This window comes from Orbicella franksi, chromosome 3 (assembly GCF_964199315.1).
Source record: "Orbicella franksi chromosome 3, jaOrbFran1.1, whole genome shotgun sequence".
In the NCBI taxonomy this organism is placed as follows: domain Eukaryota; kingdom Metazoa; phylum Cnidaria; class Anthozoa; order Scleractinia; family Merulinidae; genus Orbicella; species Orbicella franksi.
Window position 1 is genome coordinate 25,117,290 of NC_138147.1, and position 27,429 is coordinate 25,144,718.

Genomic DNA, 27,429 nt, shown 5'->3' on the forward strand with positions numbered 1-27,429 from the left:
CAAATTGACTTCAGTTTTTTATGCGTCTGCCCTCTTATTGATGATAAATTTCGCCATAACAACGTCAGAGTTTACTGCGGAACCACTCGCCTGAGGTTCGTGTTTCCACAGCCACTTTGACAATGCTATGACGCAATTTATCATCAACAAGAGGACAGACGTATAAAAACTGTCGTCAATTTGTTAACAAGTAGTGAAACATTGTGACCTTTCCTGAAACTTAATAGGGAATATTGTGGTGCGCTTAGATTTTGACTTCGTGACTAGACGTTTCTATGACAAACATATTTGCACTTAAATTTATTTAGGTGAGAGTAAACTAATTCAAAGTCGGTTAAAATACTGGTTAAGGTGGTTGTCAATAGTTTCCAGCTCTTTTTATCACTTCTACTTTGATAGACCAATACTACTACTCTTTGTTCAATGATCCTGCAATGGCATCACACAAATGCCCAATCATTGCTAACAAGTTGTGCTCATCCCTTTTATATAACACTTTACCATTTTAACAATAAAGCCTGTCAAAAACACTCTTAATTTTAGCTTTAAGTGCTTATAACCCAAAAACGAGCTCAATGATCCTCATTTTTAATCATGGAATTGTGAAACCATGATAAGATGAAACCTTTTCAAAAGTTTCAAAAATTCGTTGTAGGGGGTCCACAGCCACCTTAAATTTTCGACCCCACCAAGAGTCAAATACTCGGAGCCTCCAGCTCCCATAGTAACCCTTGCAGTCAACCCTTTTCGCCCCCTTTTTTTATTTATAGCATTTGACCTCCTGGGAGTTTTCACAGGGACCCACGCCTTTAAAACGCCCAATCAGATCATAATTATTTTAACATTCCACTATAGTTACGGAAGCCGTAATCGCACGTTATGATGAATAAAAATAGAAGGAAAGTGGGCAGACAATTCCAAACAAAGCTCAATGTTGTTTCTTCCTTCGAAATAACAAAGTTTCTACATTGCTTTATCCGGGCTCAGTTTTCAGAAGCTAAAATTATTGGATCGTTTAGATACACTACAGGCAGGAATTTTCCAAGATCGATGAGAAAGTTTGCAAATACGAGCTATACAGACACACACTGTCTGCTCCGAATTAATTGTACGCTAGATAGAGGTAGAAGGCGAATTGGGCTATTTATTTAAACTTTTGAGAGCACTCGCCATTCGGGCGAGTGACTCCCAAAATGACTGTAATTTTAACTCGTCCACGCAGAAAAATGCCTCCTCTCCCAAAAGTACTCTCCGCAATGACTCAAAAACCATATGTTTTGGGGGGGGGGGGGGGGTATCTCGTGATCACGGAAGCGCAGCTTGCCATTTCGTGTTGGGCTTTCTCAGACTTGTTCTGCCTCCTTGGGATCACGGACCGATTTCACTGTTTATCCTCTTCAGTTTTATCATCAACCTTTGACACGTTTCCATCGTTTTACCTGAAAAACAGCTTAACGAACAGCTGGCACTTCCTAATTCGCCTATATCCCTAGAATCGAGACATTGGGGAAGTCAAACAACTTGTCGGCACGTGCAAGTTATACTACAAGACTTTCAACCCAAAGATAACTACAACTTTAATTTTCGTTAATTTTTCTTCTTTTAATTTTCTTTATAAGGTTCATTCCTTAGCCAAGGAAACATCGTAGTCCCTCTCGTGTGCCATCTTCCATTCCCATGCCGTAATTCTTGGTTTTCACTCACGTGATCGACAGCCGTGTTTTCTCACAGAAACAAAGAAAAGATTCACATAAAAATAGAGTTCAATTCCCTGAGGTTAAATTTTGGGCTCCAACATGGCCGTCGTTTCTTTGTTTAGGGGCTCCAACATGGCGGCCAGGACGTCAGGCGAAAACTAAGAAATACGTGGCGGCTCAACTAGAGACCAGCCGTATCACTATACACATACACGTGTAACCGTTATCTAAATTATTGCTAAGAAAAATACGGATTTCATTTTGCCCCGTTTATGAAACAATAAGTTGCATTTTATTGACAAAGGTATGATTTAGAGATATTCTTGCCAAAATAGAAAATAAAAAGGACTGTTGTAATAATTTGAGCTTAAATAATTTCCTAAAACTGAAAATCGTACTCGCCAAACGGGCGAGTGATCTTTGATTGGTACTCACCCGACGCCGCTTTTTACGCTCATGTGGGCTAGCAGGCGAGCGCTAATTTTTAACATTCCTGAGCTACAGTTAATTTTGGGCATATTCTCATCTGTCGTGCGTAGTTGCTTAGCAAAATCTATTATTTTGTATGTTAATGACGTGATGAAAAGGGAACAAATTGTACAGTGGTTGGTCTTAAGCGATTTTTCCCACGGCACGGCCACAAAATTAAAGTGTGAAGCCGTCTCCAAGACTTATTCGATTTGACTTTACAACCTGCGTGCGTAACGTATTATAACACTCGTTTTGTACCTTCAGTGCAGCTAATATCCTAATTTTTAACGAAACAAGACCATTATATTTAGGTGTCAATCAATCTATGTTAATAATAGCGACCTTTTAACACAGGTGTTTTAGAACCACGGATGTGAACCGTGAGTTAATGCTTTTCTTTCTAACTCGTTTTCACCCCGGTCCCACAAATGAGTTGGAAGTTCTCCTTTTAGCGTCTACAACCTGACGTTTTTTTAACAAAAAGTTGATATAAAGCGCCAGAATAAAGAAAGTTCGACTGCCTGTCCATTTTTTTTTCTTTCAAAAACTACTGCTGACAAGAAATATTTATAAAAATGGAAATAGAAGACGTTAATGATGTTGTTTTTAAATATAGCTGTAATAAAAACAAAACGAAAAAACGCCCGCTTGGGTAGCCAATCACAGTGCAAGATTTTGTTCATCTACCCGCTCACGGAGCTAGCCATGTATGTAATAGAATATATATATATATATTAATATTGGGTTTCAGCATAATAGCTCGTTGAAGCCTTTAAAGGCTGTTTATGCCCCTTAACATGCTGAACTTATAGCTTGCAAGCAATTCAATGCAAGGCTATCACAGTATCTAGGATGGTCGCTATCTTTCACTGAGGTACTGGAGAGGAATTCTGCCATTTACTAAAAATAACAGCTTTATCCAGAGCGGAGTTTGGGAAAAAGAAAACGTCTGTATTATAATAGTGCTTAATATTCCTTAATGTTTGTTTTATATTTTATTACACAGAAGCCTTCAATTTCTTCTTGGCGAAGCCGTAAAAACCGTGGTCGAAGAAAACCGAAAGTAAGACAACAGAAAGGTTAGTATAAGGAGCTACTGATATGGAACGATGAAGATCCTAACACCGGGAAGATCCTGCATCGAAGACGAAAAACTTTTCGTTTTGTTTACAGTCAAAAAATTCTGTTGAGGTGGTAACCAAGTGAAGTAGGAACTGAAAGTGAAACATTGTCTGTACTTAGCAGTTGACCGCCTGGGCACCATTATGTTTTTATGCTCTTAATCTCTAGTAATAGGATCTTAATACCAAGCGAAGGTAGTTTGCATAGTGCTACGATCTTCGTTACGTAAGAATGTATGAGCTTATTAGCACTTTAATTATCCACACAGAAATTAATCAGTGTTTGTAAAACAATCTTGAATATTAGACCTAAAGAGCTAATAACTTCACCATGTTTCACCAAGTTTCACCACCTCTTTAATTGTGTGGAGTCAATTTGAATTACACTTCACCACGGATAATTCAAGTAGAATATCAAGTGGAAAAAATTATTACCGTGATAACAGAAGAAGAGATGAGCTTATTAGCGCTTTAATTATCCACACAGAAATTAAACAGTGTTTGTAAAACAATCTTGAATACTAGACCTAAAGAGCTAATAACTTCACCATGTTTCACCAAGTTTCACCACCTCTTTAATTGTTTGGAGTCAATTAAGACGAGCCCCTATTAATATAAAACAAAGAATTAGTCGCCTGAAGCATTTGATTTGAATTACACTTCACCACGGATAATTCAAGTAGAATATCAAGTGGAAAAAATTATTACCGTGATAACAGGAGAAGAGATGAGACTAAGGTTTCAAATTTCCATTCTATAGTTACTCTCCGTTCAGTTTAAAGAGTTAAATATCTTACAATATCATTAAGAACCCTTATGCCAAAAGCCAAAGAAAGGTTATTTTGCAATTTCCTCCAATATGTAAATTAAAATGAGTTTGATTAATCCATCAAAACAGATGTCAAAGTTACGTATTCGTACTCGCTTGGTTTTGAACAGAGCCAAAAAGGTTCAAAAACTTAACCGCCAAGCTAATAACATCTATAGTCAGAAGAAATAAATGTTTTCAATAACTGACCTATTAGTTTGCACACCCAACCGGTGAAAGCCAAAACATACCAGAATTTAATACCACCCGTCGTGTTTGTACGGACGAGTTAAAATTTTCAAACCTCTAGCCCTTTTGGTTTTTCTCATCTGTTTGCCCAAAATGGAGAAGCATTGTTCAGGGGACATTCTGTGTTGTAGTCCATTCTCTCTCATTTTGTGATTAGCCATTCGCCGGTCGATGGTCGGCTCATTAACCTGGATTGATCTACTCATGCTAGGTAACAGTAATTGCTAGGTAGTAAGTTTAAGCTGTGGACTGAATTTAGATCATTTTTTTAAAATTAATATTGCAACTTGAACGATACCTTGAGTTTGGTGAATGTCCTACTTAAATTAAAAATTTTAAATTTGGATTAATCTCTCCTGCATGTACAAATTGAAAGACCAGGAAAATGCTGTCGACTGTTGCATGTTCCTTCATCTTCGCCGGCTTCTTTATGGACTGCGTATCTGCTGGGGAGCAATGCAGACAGGAACGGAGCATAAATGGGATGGCTCTACAGGGATTCGTCTTTAAAAAGTTCTCCGTAAGAGGCATTCATGAGTGTGATATCAGCTGTGAAAGAGAACTCACCTGTCAAAGATATAGCTACGTTGTAGGGGAAAATTTGTGCTAACTGAATGACCGCACCAAGGAGGCAAGACCTGAACATTTCCGCTCAGACCCGGCACGTGTTTACAAACGACGCTTGAGCAACAGGGGTATGTACAAAACTATAACGAAGCTTTAAAGTGTAGACGCTTTTCAGAGGCAGATGTCAACAATAAGTCTTATGCTTTTTTCTTTAGTGCCTATTATCGACTTTTAGTGAAGCGTCTCGAAAGGAGTACCTTTTTCGGGCTTCAGGTATATAATAGAGCAGGGATTTCACAAGTTGAGGTATATGAGAGGGTAGGGAAAGCTGTCATATATTTCGAACAGACGCAAAAAGTAAATGATAAGACTGAACTTCCTCTTTTGGAGATTCGTTCATACGACCAGCCAGTTGCACTGTTCTTAAGTAAGTACGTGTACTTTTTTTCAATAAAAGGAATACGAAAGGGGCACCTTTTGTGTCAAAATGGAACATAAAATGGTAAAGGACTGGCCCTCAAGGCGGAGGTAAAAATTAAAAAGCTTTGTTGAGTACCCCCTCCCCCGTGGGGAGAAGGGGGGTTAAAAGTGCATCAAAAGAAAGGGCATAAATTTCCGTTTCTGGTTGCAATCCTCGGTTCAATGACATCTCGTTTTCTAATAATGAAAAAGATATCTCAGGTTTAGTAGGTCTTGTTTTCCCGAGGGTTTGACGTTCATCAACTATCCTTAAAAATGGAGTTCGTTTTTAAGACATTAAGTTTTTGCTCGTAGCTATCAGCGTACAGGCTTTCGTTCGACAGAGAGTATTGTCACAATAGTAGAGACCGTAGAATGCTTAGCACGTTTTGTAATATGTTATTTTTTCATTGATTTAAGCTTCTCTGGGTTCCACTCCGGAGCTCCCAACGCATTCGTGTCAGGAAATAAAGGCAAGCGAAGGCAAAGACACCATTAGCAGCAAGTACTGGCTTGATCCAACCGGGAATGGAACGGCAGTTTTGGTTTATTGCGACATGAATTTAGAAGGTTACTGATAATCAGCCTTTATGTCATTTAAGAGTCGTTTTAAGGTTACAGTATACCTTCAGATCGGCAATTTTCTTCAAATTTGGATTTTTGGTTCAAACTAATGGTCGAAGAGTAATCTCTAATTTCTGAAAACAAAATTGAAAAAAACCTAATATTGGCGGAGAAATGGATGTTTTACGTTATGGCCGGAAGTAAAAGTTCCCTCTTGATTGACAGCCCTATAACGTGTATGCAATCAACCGAGACTACTTTCGCGGGAATATTACCGATATTGATACCACGAATTGGCTGGCTACTCAGTTAATCAGCATTGTTAATCCAAGCATTTTTCGTGTTAGATGTAGTTCTATTAAGTTATAAGTAAACATGGACCACGGAAAACTCCGTTTACCAGTTCGAAAGAGCGAAGAATGAATAAAAATACATCAATGAGTGAAGAAGCGAAAGTTGGCCTCGCGGATGAAGCTACGGACGTATCAAGCGGGCAAAAAGATCGAGTCAAGAGAAGAGAAAGGTTGTGTAAAATTTGGGAACTCGACAGCGATAACAGCGATGTTTACAGTGACTCTTTTGTTGAGTTCGATACCGATGAATCGTCCAACTCATTGAGATCCATTGCAATATTATCCATGCACATTTGCTCTGCCGCGCTTTCTTTTGTTTGTTCTCGTCGCCCAGCTACTCTAACGTTCGTATCCTTTTTCGTCTTCCCCATTTTGCCAAACCAGCTTCAAGAAAAACCCAGCTGCAGAAAAATTATCTCTCCGCCCTGAGCGCATTGCGAAACGCAAGGTTTTTTTTTTGCAGATTCACGCGTAAATTTCACCGCGAGTTAATGGTAGTAAATTTTCCAAGCGCTGATTGGCTCAGTGATCTGAGAACCCAGTTGAAGGCGTTTGTGGGCGGAGTTTGTCTGCGAAGTAAGATATTTTTCTTAGCGCTGTTTTCTCGGATAAATGTTTTCACTTGAAGCAGACACTTTAAAGAGTTACAACTCAAACGGAATTTGTTTGTTTGCCCTCAAATTTGGACAGTAGCTAGATTAACATATAAAAAACAAAAACATGTCTGCGAATTGTTTATTTCGAAGTATTTTTTCTCCGAGAGCGATTTTTGTACGATCACTTCACATTTTTTTAATCCTATTTCGAAAATGTTCTGTAACTTTTTACTACAATTCAATATGGAAAAACGCAGACACGCTTTTTTAGCGCTTTTTGTCCTGAAACCGAGGAAAAAAATAAATTGGCGAAAAACAAAATTCGCTTGGACTTGTAGCTTCCAAAAGGTGATTAGGACGCTTGCATTTGGTGACCGTGAAAAAATTGGCAATTCATTTTATTTCAAAATTTTTGGTATGGTTTGATAGCCAGCTCTATAAGCTTTAATTTGATATAGGGGCTTAGGTATCTACACCTTAAACCGGACGCGCTACATCGCTTGGACGCGAGACACCCCTGAAGGTATACGGTAACCTTAAGTGTAGCTTACATGCATTTTGTTGCTGTTGATTGCTTCTTTGTGTAAAATGGACTTAAACTCCTGGATTTCTCTCTGACTATCAGAGCATTTTTCTTTACTCCATATCAAAAGTTAAAGTTGTTTTCAAGGTTTTTCAATCGTTTATAATCTAGACATTGATGAATGTATCACCGGCAACCACGATTGTGATGTGAATGCAAACTGCACCAACACTGTTGGCGGACACAACTGTAGTTGTAAGGAAGGATTTACTAGAGATGGTCGCTCGTGTTTAGGTAAATTGACTCTACTCCAAAGCCAGAACTGATAACTGGACTTTCCCAGCTAATGTCACCATTTAAGCGTTGTGTCTCAAGTATCATTTCTCCTTAAGATATTGATGAGTGCAAGAAAGGAAACCATACCTGTGACGTGAATGCAAACTGCAGCAACACTGTTGGCGGACATAACTGTACTTGTAAGGAAGGATTTGCTGGAGATGGTCGCTCGTGTTTAAGTAAGCTTTATTTATGTGTAAATTTGAACAAGCTCTAATACAGTCGAACGTCCGGTTACGACCACCTCTCCTCTGAGACCAGTTTTCCAAAATACCGAAAGTCTCCAGGTCAAATCACTATATTTCAAACTTCTTGTAAGCGTCCACCTCTCGTAAGGACTACGTTTAGAGCTAAAAGTTTGAAAAGTTTTTTGTTTATAACCTCCCATTATCGACCACCTTAACGACAGATAGAGCATAAAGCGGATATTAAGTTATTGTAGCATTATTCCATTCCTGGAAAGTACAAGAGATGGATTTTTTCTTCAATGGAAAGCTCCGGATTTTTTCGAAATTGACTTTTCACACAAGTAAAACCTTTAAAACATGGTGTAACTCTCTGCAGTTACCATATGCTAATGAGGCAAAATTTTTGAGGCAAAGAGTTTCTTTGTTTTCACGCAGCCTGCAGCTTCGATTTCGAAGACGGTATCGGAGGATGGATAAGGACTGGTACAGCTTTTGATAACCAGCCCACCTTTGGTGATAATCCTACAGCGCGTGGAAGAGAACCTGCCAATCAACAGGGGGACTGGTGGATAGGACGTTCCGAGGTCCGTCCCTCCCCGGATGATCCGGCAGGTCAAGTTCAAGGAGACATTGCCCAGGGAACTCTTACGTCCCCATGCTTCCGTATCATGGGCAAGGACATCTCGTTTCTTATTGGCGGAGGCTTTGTAGAGAAATCCGTTCGGGCAGAGCTAATTCTGGACAACCAGGTAATGATTTCATGGATTCTTTGTTCCTGGGCTAGGTTTAGGCTTTATTCGTTTTTTTTTTTTTTTTTGATTTCCTGCTATCTCCGAGAAGGCCTCCAGCACACACAAAATCAGTCGAGGTTTGGGAATCAATCAATCAATCTTTATTTGTACTTACTCTTGCTCAGAAAAAGGGCCGTCGATAAAACCAGGAACATGGAAAAAGGAAAAAAGAAAGAAAAATGAAAGTGACTGCAATGAGTGAAGGCTAGCAACCAAGATGAGTAATCCATTCCTTCCAGTCGTTCACCGTCAGTTTAATCACGTGACTATCCTTTATTCCCAGGTTTCGTTCTTCAAAGAAAACTAAGGTGGTGGCGTTCGAACTCCTCAATCAGACCTAAAAGTATGGGCACACGAGTGTGACTTCTTTATTCAATTCACTACGTCAATACAAAGATATGCGTATACACGGTTTCTCATGAAGAAATAGTTTCTCCATGAGATAGAAATAGAAACTCTTCAGATCGAATTTCTTGTCTAAACTAGTTCGGACTACTCGACCTCGATGACAGTGTAAACAAATACAAACACAAAATTTAAAAACATTTGGCGACGTGCGCGCTGTCTTGCGGGGTCGCTGGTCAAAACTGTATTGTCTCTAGAAATATTTGTTACAAGTGTTGGCGACCTGAAATTAAATTCTAAGTGTCACCAACAGTTCAGATACATCTCTTGGAAAATGTTTGTCCAGTGCAAGTTAATACTTAATTAATTAAAAATACTTTTACCGCAGGCTATAATCTATTCATCGCTAGTTCAACTTCACGTGCAGATTGTTATCTGACATTCGATCAAACTTAGTTTTCTATCGAGCCATTCGGACACCACCATAGTAAAGCATACATGCGAAAACCACGCGTGAACGCGCTGCCCTATAAATCTTTGATTACCACTAGTTTATTAATAATAACTGGCTTGTTACTCGGGCTTCCGGAAAGGCCGAGTCTGCACTTAGTAGGTCATGGTGCCAGGCGTTCCTAGCGGAGCGGCGCGAAAACTGGGGACGATAAATAGCAACATGAAGATGGAATAGGGACAAAACTATGAATACTGACTTAACAAGCAATTCTATGATGCTCAGACAAACACCTCAGATATTAAAGAAATCAGGGATCAAAAAAGGAGACGCAATGAATTACCGGACATTCATCGTCAGAATCGTCCATGTTTGTGTTGAAAAACAGGGTACTGAAAAGCGACGTGACGCAATTGGCGGGAAAGAAGAGGAGCCTGCACTCATTGTGGTCAGTTGAATGAATACCCAACGCTCCCTACCCCTCTACTACCGACTCCCCTATCCTCAATAATATCTTTTCATATTCCAAGCTGATACCATATTTTTCGCATAATTATGATAATTATTCGATGTTCCTGGATGTTCCAGAATGTTCCATGCTCTTGGTTTTATCGAAGGCCCAAAAAAAGGGAATGTGACAGATTTGTTAGCGGATCTGTGAGGAAGGTTTTTACTTCACAAAAATTGTTCCTTTAGATCCTGAGCTGAAAGCAAATTACCATCAAGCGGACAAGACAGACTTTTAAAACGAAATTTACCAGTTTCAATACTTACTGATATTAGCTATATATTAGCAAAACTCCTTGTCGCTGGCAACAAAACTGTGAAGTAAATTCACCGTGCGTTTGTTAAATTTTCTCAAAAAATATATCTATCTAAAAGATGAAAATTTGTGAGAAAAGCTATACCAAGCCAAGGCAGCTGTATGAGAGTGACTCATTAAACAAATTAATTGCAGTGTCTGTAGAACAGATTCAAGTTCTCTTACCTTCAGTTGGTCAAAACAGATTTACCCCCTTGTCGGTTAAGGTGAGAATACAATTGAATATGTGAAAGATCATATATTTGAACTGTGGAGAAAGATGGGAAGACGTGACTGATCATCACAGTTATGCACACAACGTAAGTAGTCGTGAAAATTCAGTCTTTAACGCAATTCGAACCCAAGGCCTCTGCAATATCGGCGCATTGCTCTACCAACTTAGATGAGGTTGCACACAAAGAAATGACCTAGAAAAAGAAATATTTCCACAGTTGCCTCTCCACCCTCCTGGTTTAGTGCAGTTGATGAAAAGACCGAATTGAGTTTCTCCTTGTTAACACTAATTCCTGTTTCTATCTAACAAAATATTTCTGTTTTGTTTTTCAGGTTGTCAGGACCAAGGTTCGTAACTGCAGAGACACAATGTATCGTAAGAGCTGGGATGTGCAGGACTTGATTGGTAAACGCGCTCAAGTCAGGCTCATTGATGCCAGCTCTGATGGGTGGGGTCACATCAACTTTGATGACCTCAAAGGCGATATCTTTTGCGGCGAGGATTAAATATTTAATGTTATATTGTCGTACTAATCGAGCAATGTTTAGAAGATGTGATAGAAATAAGAGTTGTTTTTCTGAGCCATTATGTCCTAATTCAGTCAAAGTGAACACGTAGGTAAACCACTTTACTCTATTACAAAAAAAAAATAATCACAATCGAAATAAAGATGATAATAATAAAAACTGCAACTGTAAATTAAGAATTCGTCGTTTTATTGGACCCGTACATTGGTAGCAGAGCGAGGTTTTGATCCTCGGACCTCTGGGTTATGGGCCCAGCACACTTCCACTGCGCAGTTATGGGAGATTAAGACTATAAATACCTTGCAGCAATAAATGTGATAACAAATGACAAGCTGGGCTCATATCCATAGTTTTTTCTCGGACCTCTTACCTTTTCTTTCTTCCCTTATTGAAATACAAGGTGTCGTTGCGCAACAACTTCGGAATTGTTTGATCACTTTTAAATGTATTTAGCCTTGGGAGGCTTTCATACTTAAACAGCATTCAAACAAAATTGTCCATTAGAGTTAGGGATCACTTTTCAATGCAAAGTTCTCCTACATTACTCGGATATGCTATTTTTTTTTTTTTTTTTGTCATAATTAATCTTTCTTGCAGTTAGAAGCAAATCACGAGTGATTTCCACTAACGCAACATTTGCCGCACAGATCTCGGAGTTGTGACCTCGTTCCCTGGTTCTCTCATCTTCCCACCCTATCACTCTGGAAGGGAGGGAAGATAAGAGAACCTGGGAACTAGGTTGCCACAGTTATGGTTGACTAAATGGGCCTAGGCTCAATTTTGATCAACCGGTAAAAAAGGCAGATTTGCATGAAGCCTTACAGCGAAAATTGATCTCGAAATAAAACGATAATAAATATGTATTCACATCATATGTTGTCTATGTGATGTTTTCCGGCTATTTTAGAACATTTAACTGTGTTTCATCCGCCTTTACTCTTACCTAAATCATTGCACTTACGTTCCAACCAAAATTTCTGGATTCGTTTTTATTCGTATGGTAAGCTAAAACAATGACTCTATAAAAAAACAACCTGATTGTAGCCTGGACGTTTTTGGCTAAAAAGATTCGTAATCTCACGGCATTAAGATCTGGTAAGCACTGGGAACAAAATCTTTTCCCAAATCTATCATAATTGTTATTTTTACCGTCACAAACCGGTCTGTTAAATCTCTGTAGATATTTTCATGGGATTTACTAAAAATTCATAGTAAGATGCTTGTTCATTATTCATAATTATTACATGCTGTCATAGTTATGTCTAGGTTACATCATGGAATGACAGTGAACCAAAACTGAAAATTGAAAACAGCGATATCTATTAATGAACTGAAAGAAGGTATTTAACAGCATGCAAGATTCCACTGACGTTTTGGCAAACACCTGCTATTTATTTTCGTGTGAAACTAAAATTGATAATATCGTAGAGGCCGTAAAATAATTTTGAATCAAAATTTATCTCGTTGACGAGAATGATGGATTCTTCTTCAGATAGTTTGAAGCGCAACTTTTTACCAGTCATCGCTATCTCATTTGGAATCATCCTTCCATTTTGTCAGGCCGGGTGTTGTGGTAAGAGTATGACTTTGTCAATTAATTTTTTGCTTCTCTATTTTAGAGTCAAGTTGTATTTCATTCTAACACTTTCTTTATCACTAATCCGTTTGAACAACGCGTACTGAAATAAACTTTCTATATTGCTTTATTCGGGCTGAGTTTTCAGAAGCTGCTAAAATCATTGGATCGTTTAGTTACACTGCAGGCAGGATTAAAAATGCGCAATTATTCCAAGATCGATGAGAAAGTGTGCAAATATGAGCTATACAGAAACACACTGCTCCGAATTAATTGTACGCTAGATAGAGATAGAAGACGTATTGGGCCATTTATTTCAACTTATCGAACAAGATGGTGCTAAACAAAATTAAAGAAAAGGAAAAGAAAAGAAACCGAAGCGCTGTGGAGGGGTTGTTTTTCGTCAGTATTTAATTAGTTACGGCTGCTTTCTTGTATCTCGCTTGTACTTTGCTGTTTGTATTTTTGTTTTCGCTAATTACGCTTAAAGCTATATCTTCGTAAACGCTGTCCATTACCGAAATTAGCCTCAAGGCTTATGTGGGGACAAAAGTTAACAACTTTTTGTTCTTCCAACATGTACATGTATGAGTGAGTAATTATCGGTTTTCCTAAGGATTTAGCCAGAAATAGATGGGGGACGTGGTGATGTCTTTGTGGCCCACTCTGTATATCCAAAAGTACTGACTCACTAGTAACTCTGCGCCCACTGTTTTTTCACTTCGGTGAGTCACGCAAGCCAGAACATTAAATTTCGATGAAACACCCTTTGAAAACAATGCTGTCGTAGAAAGGAAAGTCAAGTAGCCAAACGCAATAAAACTGTCCCTGGTAAATTTTAGGACAAGTCAGAAAGCTTGACGTATATAGTTCGAATGCTTTAAATCAGCCTCCCCCCGCTCCCCGCCTCCCCGCCCCCCCCCCCCCCCCACTCCCCGTCACGGGTTAAACAGGGGAAACGATCCAAGATTGTATTTGTCTTCTCACAGTTGTTGATAAATGTCGCAGAATCTTGTTCAATGAACCTATAAGACACAAAGCTTTTACCGGCCACCTGATTAGGACCGTAGAGTCTCCCAATCCGGGAAGCTGCCAAGTAAAGTGTTATAATGAGCCTAACTGTGTGTCCATAAATGTTGGACCTTTGGATGGAGGCAGACACAAATGCGAGTTGAATAACGATACGGCTGAAAACCAAGCTTCCTCTTTCTTACAGAACAAGATGGACTACACCTTTTACGGTATTGAGGTAAGGTGTTTGATTAAGAGAGTGAACGTAGTTCATAGAGGGACTGATTATGAAGCACGGCAAACATCAGAGGAGTAAACAAAGATGCCAAGATTTATGTTGGAGGGTCCACGACCGTGCGTAATCTTTTGTTTTGCGCTCATACACTATGCATGAATTACGCAACCAATACGTTTCTATTGGTTAGTTCCTCAGTACGGAGTAAACAACTATTGTGTTTTGTGCAGGGTCAAGGCCAAAAAAGAGAACAAAAACATACAAGAAAGAACTTGAGCGAGTTTCATAACCATTCGCCTCTATTCACTAAGGAGTGAACAAGAAAATAACACCTTCCACACACCCCTTCCTTCACGGGAATTTGATAGCAAGAAATGTGAAAAAGGAAAAAAAGGATATAAATGGTAACAATTAAATTAAGCGAAATAAAATATAGGTATATAAAGTTATGAGGAAGGAGAAAGAAACTTAAGACGGAATTCACCAGAAGTTCGAGTAACAAGTGGACAAAAACTTTGTACCTTTGTAGATTTACATCGTATTGCAAACCCCACTACGACTGTTTTAAATATCTTGTCCAAAAAAATTATTTCTAGCAACACCAAGCGTCGAAAACAAATGTTGAACTTTGCATGAAACACTTGAAAGTACTGGTGAAATGAAACTGATGTTGAAGTTTTATCTGTGTTTGCACAATTTCTCTGAACTTTGAAATTTGTTTTCTCTCGTTCCCAGGGAAAATTGTTTTCGGTGTTATTTCAGGCAATTGTTTATATCTTTAGCTTTAAGAAAATGTAAAAAGGACTATAAATACTTAAAATTATTCTGGTACCAGAGTTTTGTCAACTAAGAACTGAAATTGCTTGATTTTCTATCGGATTTCGTCTTAAATTGTTACAAAGTCTGTAGACATTCGTTTTGTTTTTTACTGTTTCCTTAATTTGTCCTTTTTGGAGGAGAGAAGGGTGGATTGGGGTTATATTAGGGACGGACCATTGGAAAAGTCATGGGGGGGGGGGATTTTCAGCTTGCACAATTTTTTTTTTTTTTTTTTTTTTTTCGCTCGCTGCTTGTGCAGGAATTTTTTTCTTCAGATGAAACCCTCTGCGCGATTTTTTTTTAGACAAATAGTGCCTTTTTTGGACCAGTGAAATCTTGATTCATTATCTATGATTTTGTGCTTTATAAATTATTCTACACTCACAACAGATCAAAGGATACAGGCCACTTTTCAATGCAAAATCTTTTCGAAAATGTATACACAGTAAGAGAGGAGGAAGCCACTTGGAGTGGACGGCTTACCTGTACATTTCTTCAGTCCCTGCCCTCAGGAATTCCTCTCCCACAGCCCATGATCATAATGATGCCATACTCCATTCACCAAAAGAACCCCTCTGTAGTGCCCTCCACTCCAAAATGTCAATCGAAAAAGAAGGTACCTGTTTAGTAAAAGTAAAATATTCAAATGATTCTCAAAAGTTTTTTTTAATTTTTATGGTGCTCTGTAATAACTTAAATGAACTTAGGCTTAATTTTACTAAAAAAAGACTCACCTTTCGTGTCAGAGTTCCACATAGTCTGGTAGCTGGCTGCATTCTGTCAAAATGCCCCGACGGGCGAAGATGTCCACAGACATTAAAAAGAATGGTGGGATACATTCTGCACCTCCCTGAAATGTCCTTCTGGTGTTTGTGCGCATCCCAGCACAGTAGGATTGAATGGTTTGCCTTTGATAAATAAAAAAGGACATCTGCATAAAGTACATTATCAAAAAGATGCCAGTGTATGTTGTAGGTACACTAGCTGCAATTAAAAACAAAAACAAGGTTCTAATTGTCTTCTTTCAATAAGAAGAAAGTGATTTTTGCTTATTCATATTGTGCCTCGTAATATTGTTGATTTCTGAATGACATTTCTGGCTATTGTAGTATGAATTAATTTATGTCACCTTATATTTGTCATTTCATGCAGTGTGAGGAAAACACTTCCGTACACTGTTAGACGTCTTTATTTATTAATAATATTATGGCAGGGCCTGGGGTAAGGCCCCAAGAATATTTTCAATAAGAATTATTTTTAATAGACACGTGCAAATTTTATATATTAAATAAAAGTCACAATTGGACCTTCCTTCTGCACGAATTTTTTTCCTTACCTTCTTCTTTGCACGAATTTTTTTTCTTGGCATTTTCCCTTGCATGAATTTTTTTTTTGATTTTTTCCCACCCTCCCCCCCCCCCCTCCCCATCACTTTTCTAATGGTCCGTCCTTTTTTTTTCAGCACACGATGTTTGCATCAAAGATGCGAAGATTTATTCTCCAAACCCTCTTCTTGCGCTACCTCTTTGCCCTTTGCTCCCCTCGCAGCAGTACTTTCATTTCCTACCCCTCTTCCTCCCGCCCTTTTTCGCTCCTTCTCCTTCTCTTTCCCAAGCTCCTCCTGCACCTCTCCCTTGTTACTTTCTTCCAAAACCTCCTTTTCCTCCTCACTGCGTACCACCAGCACCACTTAGTCCTCGAACTTCTTATTATTCATATTTATCTCTTTATATCTGCTTCATTCTCATTTAAACAGAATCCCTGTAGCAGCAAACCATGTTTTAACGATGGCACTTGTCAAGTAGGATACACTGCTAAAGGATTTCGTTGTAAATGTTCCCCAGGATTCACTGGGGAACTCTGCAGTAAAGGTAAATGTAAGCAGATCTAAAGTTGGAAAATGGAAGGGTCGAAGTTCGTAAATTCCCCCAACCTCTGTGGCGGTTGAACGAAGGGGGGATGGAGGGTTCGACTTAAGTCATAGAACGTGTTAAAAAATAATATTAATAAATGCCTTCAATCCTTGTTAATGGAATGAAACCACAACGTTTTTTCCCGAGGATCTATATTTTAAATACTTATCGGGGGAGAATGCCCCCGTACCCCCTATGTGGGGGTGCCATCGGCGGATCGTATCTCGAACCCCCTATGGTAGCAGCAGAGGGTTAATCTTTATTGCACCCTTCCCCTAGCTTCCCACTCCCTTGCATTAAGGAAAGTCACATGAAAGTCACGTGATTAATGGCGAATATATGCATGAGCTCCACAGGCATACTCTAAGTAACTACTTCAGGCAGTATGGTGCCAGATAAAAACCGCCATTCATTATCCTTCAATTTTGCTCTCACGATAGGTATTTCCTTCGGTTATTACTGCCTCGGGATAGATGGGTGGCTTATGGGGGGAGGTTGAACTGTCCCCTTCCAGAACCTTTTGCTCCAAGTTTTCATGCATTCCTTATTGTGGATTAACAATTTCTCTATGCGTTTAAACTTTGCACTGACGAACGTTAAGAAGAAATCGTCAGCGTACATCCTAGGTTGCGAAAAAGAACAAGCAGTTTGACAATTTCTTAAAACACAACAGAAAAGAAAAGGTCCTTGAATTATCGCTTGAGAGAAAGCCCATTTCATGAACCTTGATTTACAGCCGTTAATGAGACAATTATATTTTATCTACAAATTTGAGAACATGTAAGGCTGAGACAACAGTCGTGATCGAATATCAGTTATTGGTAATTTCAACATTAGTGAAATTTGAGAATAATCTTAAATTAAATGCCTCCCTCATTTCTTACACAGCCTGCAGCTTTGAATTTGAAGACGGTATCGGGGCTGGGAAAAAACTGGTACAGCTTTTGAGAACCAGCCCACCTTTGGTAATAATCCTACAGCGCGTGACAGAGAGCCCGCCAAACAACAGGGGGACTGGTGGATAGGAGGTGCCGAGGTCCGTCCCTCCCCGGATGACCCGGCAGGTCAAGTTCAAGGAGACATTGCTCAGGGAACCCTTACATCCCCATGCTTCGCTATAATGGGCAAGAACATCTCGTTTCTAATTGGTGGAGGCTGCAATGCGGATTCTGTTTGGGCAGAGCTTGTTGTGAATAATCAGGTACAGGACACAAACTAATTGACCAGGCTGATTTGTTGTTATTCTACTTGTTACATTTCACAGACTATTGGCTTAAGTTAAAGGTGTCCATGGTTCTTGAATGTGTATTCTCAAACTCATGAATTATTCATTACACTTTAACCAAGGAGTTCATGACCGGGACGGTGTTTCAATATTTGATGTTAATTAGCACAGTTTTTTGCGCTTTTATTTCTTCGTTTTCTGCTTAGTTTTGGTTTCAATTGAGAAGATATATCAGACACGAAAAACCGAGTTTGACGCTTTTCCAAACACCTCGAAGGTCGTCAAAACTACTCCGCTGCGCGTCGTATTTTCAACTAGCCTCTCTTCTCGGTGTTTGGAAAAGTGGTCAAACTCGGTCTATCGTGTTTGATGCATTACTCAAAGGTAACAAAGCTGTCTTGAGTTTGGTCACTATTTAAGAGCATTTTGCACTCTTTTTCCGCTTGTGTGGCGATTTGAGTTTTGAAGTTTTGAATTGTCACGTTTGGCTTCAGAGAAGAAAATTTCTACTGATCAAGTGCGAACTGTATAACTTATAGCAACGGAATTCGAGATATTTATCATTTGTGGAGGGTTATCACAGCAAATTTTGTTTTTCCACGAAAATCGCAGATGTCCTCGAGGGGAGTTATAAGAAGCGACTCTTTCTACGCCATGAGTCGAAGGCCCATGAGAAAAACCACAGATGATCTCAGGCGGTAGATGTGTGGTACGACACTGGTTATTTCTCAATAAGCTTTAAGCTTCCAGTGTCAATTAAAGTCGCATACGCGCATTATCACGACACGCAACCTTTAACACACCTTTGACGTTTATCAAAGTAAAACGTGCTGACAAATTTGTTGGACCACTGACCTGGCAATTACTCATCAGCAATCACTCTCACACGTCAAATACTGTTTGTTAAAGACGCGAATCAAAGCTGAAGACAAAGCCAACATGCACCCTTAAGAAATGCCAGCTCTTTCTCTAACCGCTTTTTCTTGTCATATTCCTTTCTGGCTTACAGACCAAACCACGGCTTTTTCGCTCATAAAGGTCACTACGATTACTTCCCTCGCGTTAATATGAGAGTCTGTGTCAACCCCTTAATCCAGGTCGTCAAACAAACAAAGAAACAAAGAGTACGCCTGTCGAAAGAAATAGACAATCAGCAAACAGAAGAAAACGAATAATTACCACATAGTTTATATTGTTTACAGGTTGTCAGGACCGAGGCTGGTGATTGTCAGGAGACGATGTATCGTAAGAGCTGGGACGTGCAGGACTTGATTGGGCAACATGCGTGTGTCAGGCTCATTGATGACAAGTCTGGAGAGTGGGCTCACATTAACTTTGATCAACTCAAAGGCGATATTGTATGTCCACAAGACTGAGACAAATCTCAGTTTTAAGGTTGTACTAGAGCATTCCATGTAGTTGATGAAAATCGTTTTACTTTACACGGCTTCAAATCAATCAGGGGTAATTTTGTTGACTGCTTTGACGGAGATGATAGCCCCCTTCTCAAGCCAAAAGAAAAATGCACAGCGGATTAAAATATTCATCTAATTAGACATTTAGTTTGTAGTATTATGGCATATTTCTAAGAGTGTCTTGAGTGTGTTCAGTGTGTTCAGTGTTTACCGTATACCTTTAGAGGTGTCTTGCGTCCAAGCGATGTGGCACGTCCGGTTTAAACTGTAGATTCGTAAACCTCTACAACAAATTGAAGCTTATAATAACAATAACAATAACAATAACAATAACAATGACAATGACAATGACAATGACAATGACAATGACAATGACAATAACGATAACAATAACAACAGCAACAGCAATATCAATAGGAATAGCAATATCAATAATAATAGTAATAATAATAATCATAATCATAATAAAAATCATAATAATGACAATAGTAATAACAACAACAATAAAATAACAACAACAATAATAATGGTTTATCAACAAGGCATCCATACAAAAAAATTGCTAATCATCTGTCAATAACTGAACTGTTAGTGGTTACTTATAGAGCTGGCTATTAAGCTATACTGAGAATTGTCAAATAAAGTGAATGGTCGAATTTTTTACGACCTCTTAATGTGATGATCGAATCCCGTTTTGACAGCTACAAGTCAAAGGGAATTTTGTTTTTCGCTAACTCGCTAAAAAAACGCGCCAGCGATTTCCCATATTCAACTTCAGTGAACAGTTACAAAACATGTTCTAAAAAGGAGGAAAAAATACTGAGTGATCGTAGAAAAATCGCTCTCGCAGAAAAAAAAAATATATATTTCGAAAAAATTTCGCAGACACGTTTTTGCCGTTTATATGTCAAACTAGCTACATGTACTCTCCAAATTTAAGAGCAAACGAACAAATTTCCTGTGACTTGTGGAAATAAAAACTCCCCGGTGTTGGTCGTGTCTCTGGAGATTTTGAATCTGGAATTTAGACTAGGTTTACACTAGAGGAAACTGTTCCGGATTCGTGACGAATCCGGGACGTTTTAGTACCGGATTGATTTTGCCGTTTACACACAAGTGGACGAATCCGAAGTAAAACCTCTCCTATTGGGCCATGTCTCCGAAGATTTTGAATCCGGAATGTAAGGTGGAAAGTTTGAATCCAAAAACTATTGAATCCGGTTAGTTTTATCGAGTAAACTATTTTCTGTTGAATCCGGATATTTTTCCGCCTACGATCTTTTGAGTTTGTGGTAGAACCAAAATGGCGGACCTAGTAATGTAGTCAAAGTCATAGTCACATTGATGGCCATTGATGGCGGTCGTTTGCTGCCTCATTTTGTTACAGGTCCAGGCAATCACTTTGATAATGGGTAATGCCATGTTCCTCAGAAACCAAAATTGTCGACGCAAACAATGTTGACGTCATCTACACGTTATCGGAGACCACGACAATGGCACAATCGAAAACCTCGACGGTTCTGAATAAGACCGGTTAGAGCAAACGCCTGCTGGGACAACATGATAGGCAACAATAGCATGGTCAGCGAGTGGAAAGAAATCTTCAGACTGTTTCAACCTACCCCTAACCCCTTCTTTTTGGCGGCATTTTGTTTCTCGTTGTCGAGGCAACAAACAGCTTATCAACCATTCCATCATAAATGTCCCGGGATTGTCGTCAAGTGTAATGGAATATCCTTTCCGTGTAAACGCCTACGAATCCGACTACTCTAAAATTAATGAATCCGGAAACATTTACGAATCCGGGAAAATCTCCTCTAGTGTCTCCTCTTGCAGGAGATGACAAGCTGGGTTCACATTCGTTCCGTTCCTTTCCTTACTCTCAGTTTTTCTTTCTTGCCTTATTTGAAGACTGCGTGTCATTTCCCACGATCTTTAAAATTGTTGTATCACGTCTAAACCTATTTCGCCTAAAGGGAAGGGGTTTCAAGTGTCTGTGGTGATTTCACAAGCTTTAGTCGTAAAACAGTGTGAGTTGCCCTAAAAGAAATTATTAGGGAATGTCGTGCTGCCCTTCGTTTTGGTCACGTGACGTAACATTTCTGTAGCAACCGTGATTGAACTTGTAATTATTTAAGTTAGGGTAAACTTAAAATCAAAAGTCGGTTAAAATACGTTTAAGATGGCTGACAATAGTTTCCAGCTCTATCGTATCGCGCAAATGCCCAAGCAAACATGTTGTTGTCAGCCTTTTTATATAACAAGTTACCATGGCAACAATACAGCCTGTCAGAAACACCTTTAATTTTAGTTTTAAGTTCTTATAACTCAAAAACGAGCTCGATGACCCCCATTTTTAATCATCTTATTGTGATTGTAAACGTCGCTACCTCCGAAGAAAGTCTCCTCTCGATCCACTTGACTTAAATAAAGCTCCTTAATACTACATAACTCTCTTCAATTATCTTGGTATAGTTTCTCCAGTCGGTCTCCCGACAACAACAACCCACGCTAGCTAACTGAGTCCTTATTTATAATTAATTAATATTCTAGAACGTTCTTGGAGCTTCTAACACAACTATTTATGTAGCATTACATCGTAAATACAATATTTAGTGGAATGTTCTAAACTGTCCAGTAGAGTGATTGCAGAAGGTTCTGGTACAAACATTGCGTGATTAAACATTCTAGAAAATATACCAGAAACTTAGCATTTACAATTACTCTCCATGGCATGATAAGCATGAGAAGATACGACTTTTTGCAAAGTTTAAAACAATTCTGTTGAGGGGGCTCAGAGCCACCTTAAATTTTCGCTCCCATGCACCAATAGTCGGTCATGACCTGGATCCTCCACTCCCATACTAACCCTTGGAGTGCACCTTTCCTGTCTCTTTTTATTTTTAGAATTTGACCTTCAGAGAGATTTTGCGCCCCGCCTTTAAAACGCCCAATCAGAACAAAATTAAAACATTCCATTTTAGCCCTACTTGGGCGTTATAAAAATTAACAGATAGAAACAATTTCCGTGTTTCTATCGGGTTTTAATATAAATCTCTGATTGGCTACGCTGGTCACTATCTATTCTGTTTTAGTATAAATCTACTAGCGTTCTATCACGAATACCGTTCGCTAATTGGCTACGCTACTCACTATCTATTCTGTAGTAGCCGTAATGAGTAGCGTAGCAGTGTGCGCTTGTTAACGAATTGGCGGCCGCTTCTTTACGTTTTCGAAGTGTCTGTGAAAAGATTTAGAAAAAAGTTTTGAACGACTAGTAGATTTATACTAAAACAATTAGATTATTCGCTCTCGATTTCTATGCGTGAGAACTTTCACGCATTCGTAAAATTCTACTAGTATACTAATGCAAATGCTGTAATCTGATTGGCTGAGCCATTGAACACTATCAGCTATTAGTGTGCAGTGGCTGGAGGTTGTCTAGTAAATGGCGCCCTTTTTTTCTTTTTTTTTTTGTCGATTTTCCAAAGTTTTGAAGAAAAATTTTCGTGCAAATGGATAATTAGATTCCGCGGAAGTCTAAACGAAGGACATTTACGGTTTCTTGACTTTTAAAAAAAAAGTTGAAATTATTGAAAAAACCGATGCGCGCGCACACAGCTTTAAGATTAATAATGCGTCGAGAAATAATTGGAAACCTTATTTAAAATAAATTTTAGTAAGAATTCTACTAAAACAATCAGATTAAACGCTCTCGATTTTTACGTATGAGGTGATAGTTGATTCCGCCTTCGGCCTCATCAACTATCACCTCATTGAAATCTCGAACTCATAATCTAATTGTTAAATAGAAATCTCGAGGTCATAATCTAATTGCTTATTAGTATAAATCTACTAGCGTTCTATCGCAAATGCCGTTCTTTGATTGGCTACGCTGTTCACTATCCATTCTGTGATAGATAGGGATTAGGGAAGCAGTGTACCCTTGTTAACAAAATAATGGCCGCTTATTGGCGTTTTCGAAGTGTCTGTGAAGAGTATTTAGATAAAGTTTTGAACGACTAGTAGATTTATATTAAAACAATTAGATTATTCGCTCTCGATTTCTATGCGCGATAGTTGACCCGGACTGCGCCGTCGTCAACTATCACGCGGTAGAAATTTCGAGCGCATAATCTAATTGTTTAATACAAGCACGGTTTTAAACCATGAGCGCGCGTATTAATTTTATTGGGGCTTTACCTTCACTGGGTCACTTCCTGAGCGGACATACTTCGAAGTAAAGTTCAATATTGGTTTTTCCTATGAATTTAGTTCTTATTCAGACAGCGATGACGAGGAAAGTTGCTATGCATCCAGCTACTGCTAAGTTTCACATAAGAATGGGAATCTGTGGTTACAAATAAGCCTGCTTGCAGCAAAAGCTTAAATAAATTTGGTAAAGAATATCTAAAGGCATCATGACCGAAAACGCAAGGATAGAGATACGGCGAAAATTGACATTAGGTCGACATGGCCGAGGATTCTCTAAAACAAGGGTCCAACCCCAATATCGCAATGGGCTTTAGTGACAAAAAATATCACAATGCAATAAAGACATGCATTGTATATATAAATCACAAATGAGCCAAGATCGAAACCTAAAAATAACGATCATAGGTTTAGGGTTAAACAAATACAGAAAAGAAAAGAAAAATTCTGATTTAATTATCACTTTAAAAAAAAAAGGAACAAAGAGCATGTTAACTCCTGAACTTTTCTCACTGTTCGCAGATCAGGTGTCATAATTTGGTCCCCACCCCCACCTCCTCGCCCCCCCCCCCCCTATCCCCATCCCTCTCCGCTCCCAGTGTGACTCATTGATATAATTCTTGCATATTACGCAGTTATAGGTGAAAGGCCCTGGGAATGAGACACCTTCCCTGCAGTTGAATGCAAATCACGCGTGATTTCCATTAACGCAAAATTTCCCGCACAGATTTCGGAAAAAAAGCGCTCCTCAGTTGCAACCTCGTTCCCAGATTCTCCGGCATCTAGTTGACCAAAGGGCCTAGGCTCAGTCATGACCACTCGGTCAAAATGGCGGTGGATATCTACAAGGATCTGTATGAAGCTTTGCAGCGAAAATTGACATTGAAATAAAATGTTAATATGATGATGTGATGTTTCTCGGCTATTTAAGAGCATTTAACCGTATTTTATCCGACTTTACTCTTACCTAAATTATTACACTTACGTTCCAACCAAAATTACTGGATTATTTTTCTATTTAAATAATAAAATAAAACAACTCCGCTCCGAAAAAAAAAAAAAAAAAAACCAACCTGAATGGAACCTGCAAGGTTTTGACCGGAGAAAAATCATAATATTGTGACACCAAGATCTAACATGCACTGGGAACAAACAAACTTTTTACAAACTATCATGGTGGCTTAATATTGTTACTGTCACAAACTGATTGTTTAATCTCTGTAGATATGTTCATAGAATTTATTAAAAATGTATCGGTAAGACATGCATTCATTATTCATAATTATAGCCTCTTCCAGGCGTTCAGTTATTTGGGGCGCAGCGCGAAAAACGGCACGCGAAAAAAGCGCGGCGAAATGAACGCCTGGAAGATGCTATCATAATAGCTGTTGCTACAGTTCTCAGCGGCTTGACACACAAACGAGGCGAAAGGGTCAATTCTGCATAGCATTGACCTTTCGCCTCGTTTGCATGCCTTTTAAGAGGCCCTGCGCCTAAGAAACGACCGATGATTTCCGGCTAAAAAATAAAATTGGCCGATTTTTATCTCCCAAGCAGAGGTTACCGAATACTATTTAAAAATGAATTTCTTTTGTTTCAGTTTCGCTTTAAACCAAAAATATCGAGCCGCAAACTTTTTCCGTCTGATAGCAGCAAAATCCGGCCGAAAATAAGCCCCCGCAAAAAACTGTTCAGAAATTACTCTCGCAACGCAAAATAATGAGAAAACTACACAGTGTTGAAGAAATGGGCCCCAATTAATGCAATATCATTCGATAAACATCAAAAAACTGCCGAAGCGATTAAAAAATAAAGTTTCAAATATTGCATACTAAATTAGATGGAGTGTTGGAGCTGATTTTAAAATAATTATTTCTCAAAAGTTCAACGCTTTTGAAAGCAATCACAGTGATGAATCAGACATTGGAGGGATATACATCACGTTTCTGGAAAAACGTTTTTTGGCCAAATTATATTGACCTTGTACAAAGCGTTCAAAGTTACCGTGTTTACCGTTATCCTGCTACTTCGGCGAAACACTTCTCTTTTGCCAATACGGCCGTGGATAGCGTGGTAAACGTCCCTTAAAACCTTGCTAGGCATTCAAAGACCATCCTAAGTAGAAGGACGTAGAATTAAAAGAGAAAGGAAGATGAAAAATACGCAGAAAAAGAAAATAACTCGAAATTACCATCTGCTAACGAAAGTTGAATCTGGAAAATGTCGTCGTGTGACAGCGGCCCTTGACAAAAGAATATTTGACCCGAGACTCAATCGCAGTAACAGCTATTACTGCATACTGTTATAGTTATGTCTAGATTATGTCAAGAAGTTACGATGCACAAAAACTGAAAATCAAAAACAATGATACCTATTAAGGACGGTGTCTACTAAATACAAAGGTTTTTGCGCCGGGTTAGGACCACGCCGAAAAAGTAGATCTTTGCAAGGGCCATTGGAATCCACAAAGAAAAACTGGGGTAGCGACGCATTTTTTCCAGATAATCAGCCTTGAATCTCAACAAAAATGCTGACATCAGCATTTTCTGAAAAAAAGAAGGAAAGGATATTTCTTCCCAAATTTCCTTCGAAATCTCCTTTGCAAACAGAAAAGCAAACACATTTATAAAGGTCTTAAAGCTACATGGTAAATGGTAACATAAAAAACATTTTGGTATGCTTTTAATAACAAAATCGTTGCAACAGCGCTTTTAGCGTCTCTGACAGCCTTCCTCTGGTTCAGTTAAAATACAGTACAAACACCTTTTGGTCACAACCAGAAACTAGTCACGTTTTGAATAGGCTTGCCACTTCCATTTCATAACATAAAATGTTGGGGTAACCACGCGTTTTTTAAAGTTATTGATCTTTTTTCGAAAACTTTTACGGTGCCCGTTATATTTTTTCCTGTCACCTCCCCAGTAAGTAAAACATTTGCGTATTTCGCACTTGTTTTGCGCGCGCACTACGCCATCTTCAGGTACTTGTTTACAGTTGGATTTCAGTATAATTTTCGCCAGATAACAGCTAGTTTTTCAGCTGGAAGACGTTAACAGTTAGTGGTTGGTGATATGTTGCTATTTTGGTGTTCCCGGTTTGAGTACGGGTTCATTAAACTCGATTTAGTCACAGTAGGAAAATTTTGCTTTCTTTTAGTCGTGTACTTGGTAGCGTATTTGATTGCGTCAATATCAACCCCAGCGCGCGCGTGGCACTTGAACCATGCCTTGCGTGATGCGCTGAAAATATGCGCACTAACAAAAGTAGGCACCGTCCTTAATGAACCGAAACAAGGTATTTAACAACATGCAAGATTCCATTGACGTTTTGGAAAACATCTGCTATGTATTTTCGTGTCGAACTAAAATTGATAGTATCAGAGTGGCCGTAAAACAAATTTTAATCACAATTTATCTTGTTGACGAGAATGACGGATTCTTCAGATAATTTGAAGCACACCATTTTACCAGTCATCGCTATCTCATTTGGAATCATTCTTCCACTTTGTCAGGCCGGGTGTTGTGGTAAGAGTATGACTTTGTCATTTGATTCTTTTCTTTCTCTGTTTTAGGTAACTCAGTGCACCGAGACAATGTATCGTAAGAGCTGGGACGTCCAAGACCTCATTGACCAAAGCGCTCGCGTTAGACTTAGTGATTACAGCTCTGACAAGTGGGGTCACATCAACTTTGATGACCTTATGGGCGACATCATTTGTGAAAAGAATGAATAAAAACCTCCATTAATAGGTCCTTTTAACTGACTAAGCTGAAGGTCAATCGTAGAACAGCAACAAGAAAAACAACTCACGGTCTTACAAATATATATACATACATAAATAAAGGATAGAAAAGTAATCTACATTTGAGTCTGGAGACTGAAGAACCCCGAAAGTTTCCAAGTCAGTCTCCAGTTATTAGAATGAGTATAAATGATAGAA

General features: G+C 38.9%; 2 pseudogenes; both read left to right on the forward strand.

Annotated features, from left to right (window-relative positions):
- LOC145482447 (uncharacterized) overlaps nucleotides 1–27,222 on the forward strand; it is a 28,937-nt pseudogene extending 1,715 nt beyond the window's left edge.
- On the forward strand, nucleotides 4,646–7,961 carry LOC145480453 (uncharacterized; annotated as a pseudogene).
- Nucleotides 27,223–27,429: the final 207 nt, after the last annotated feature.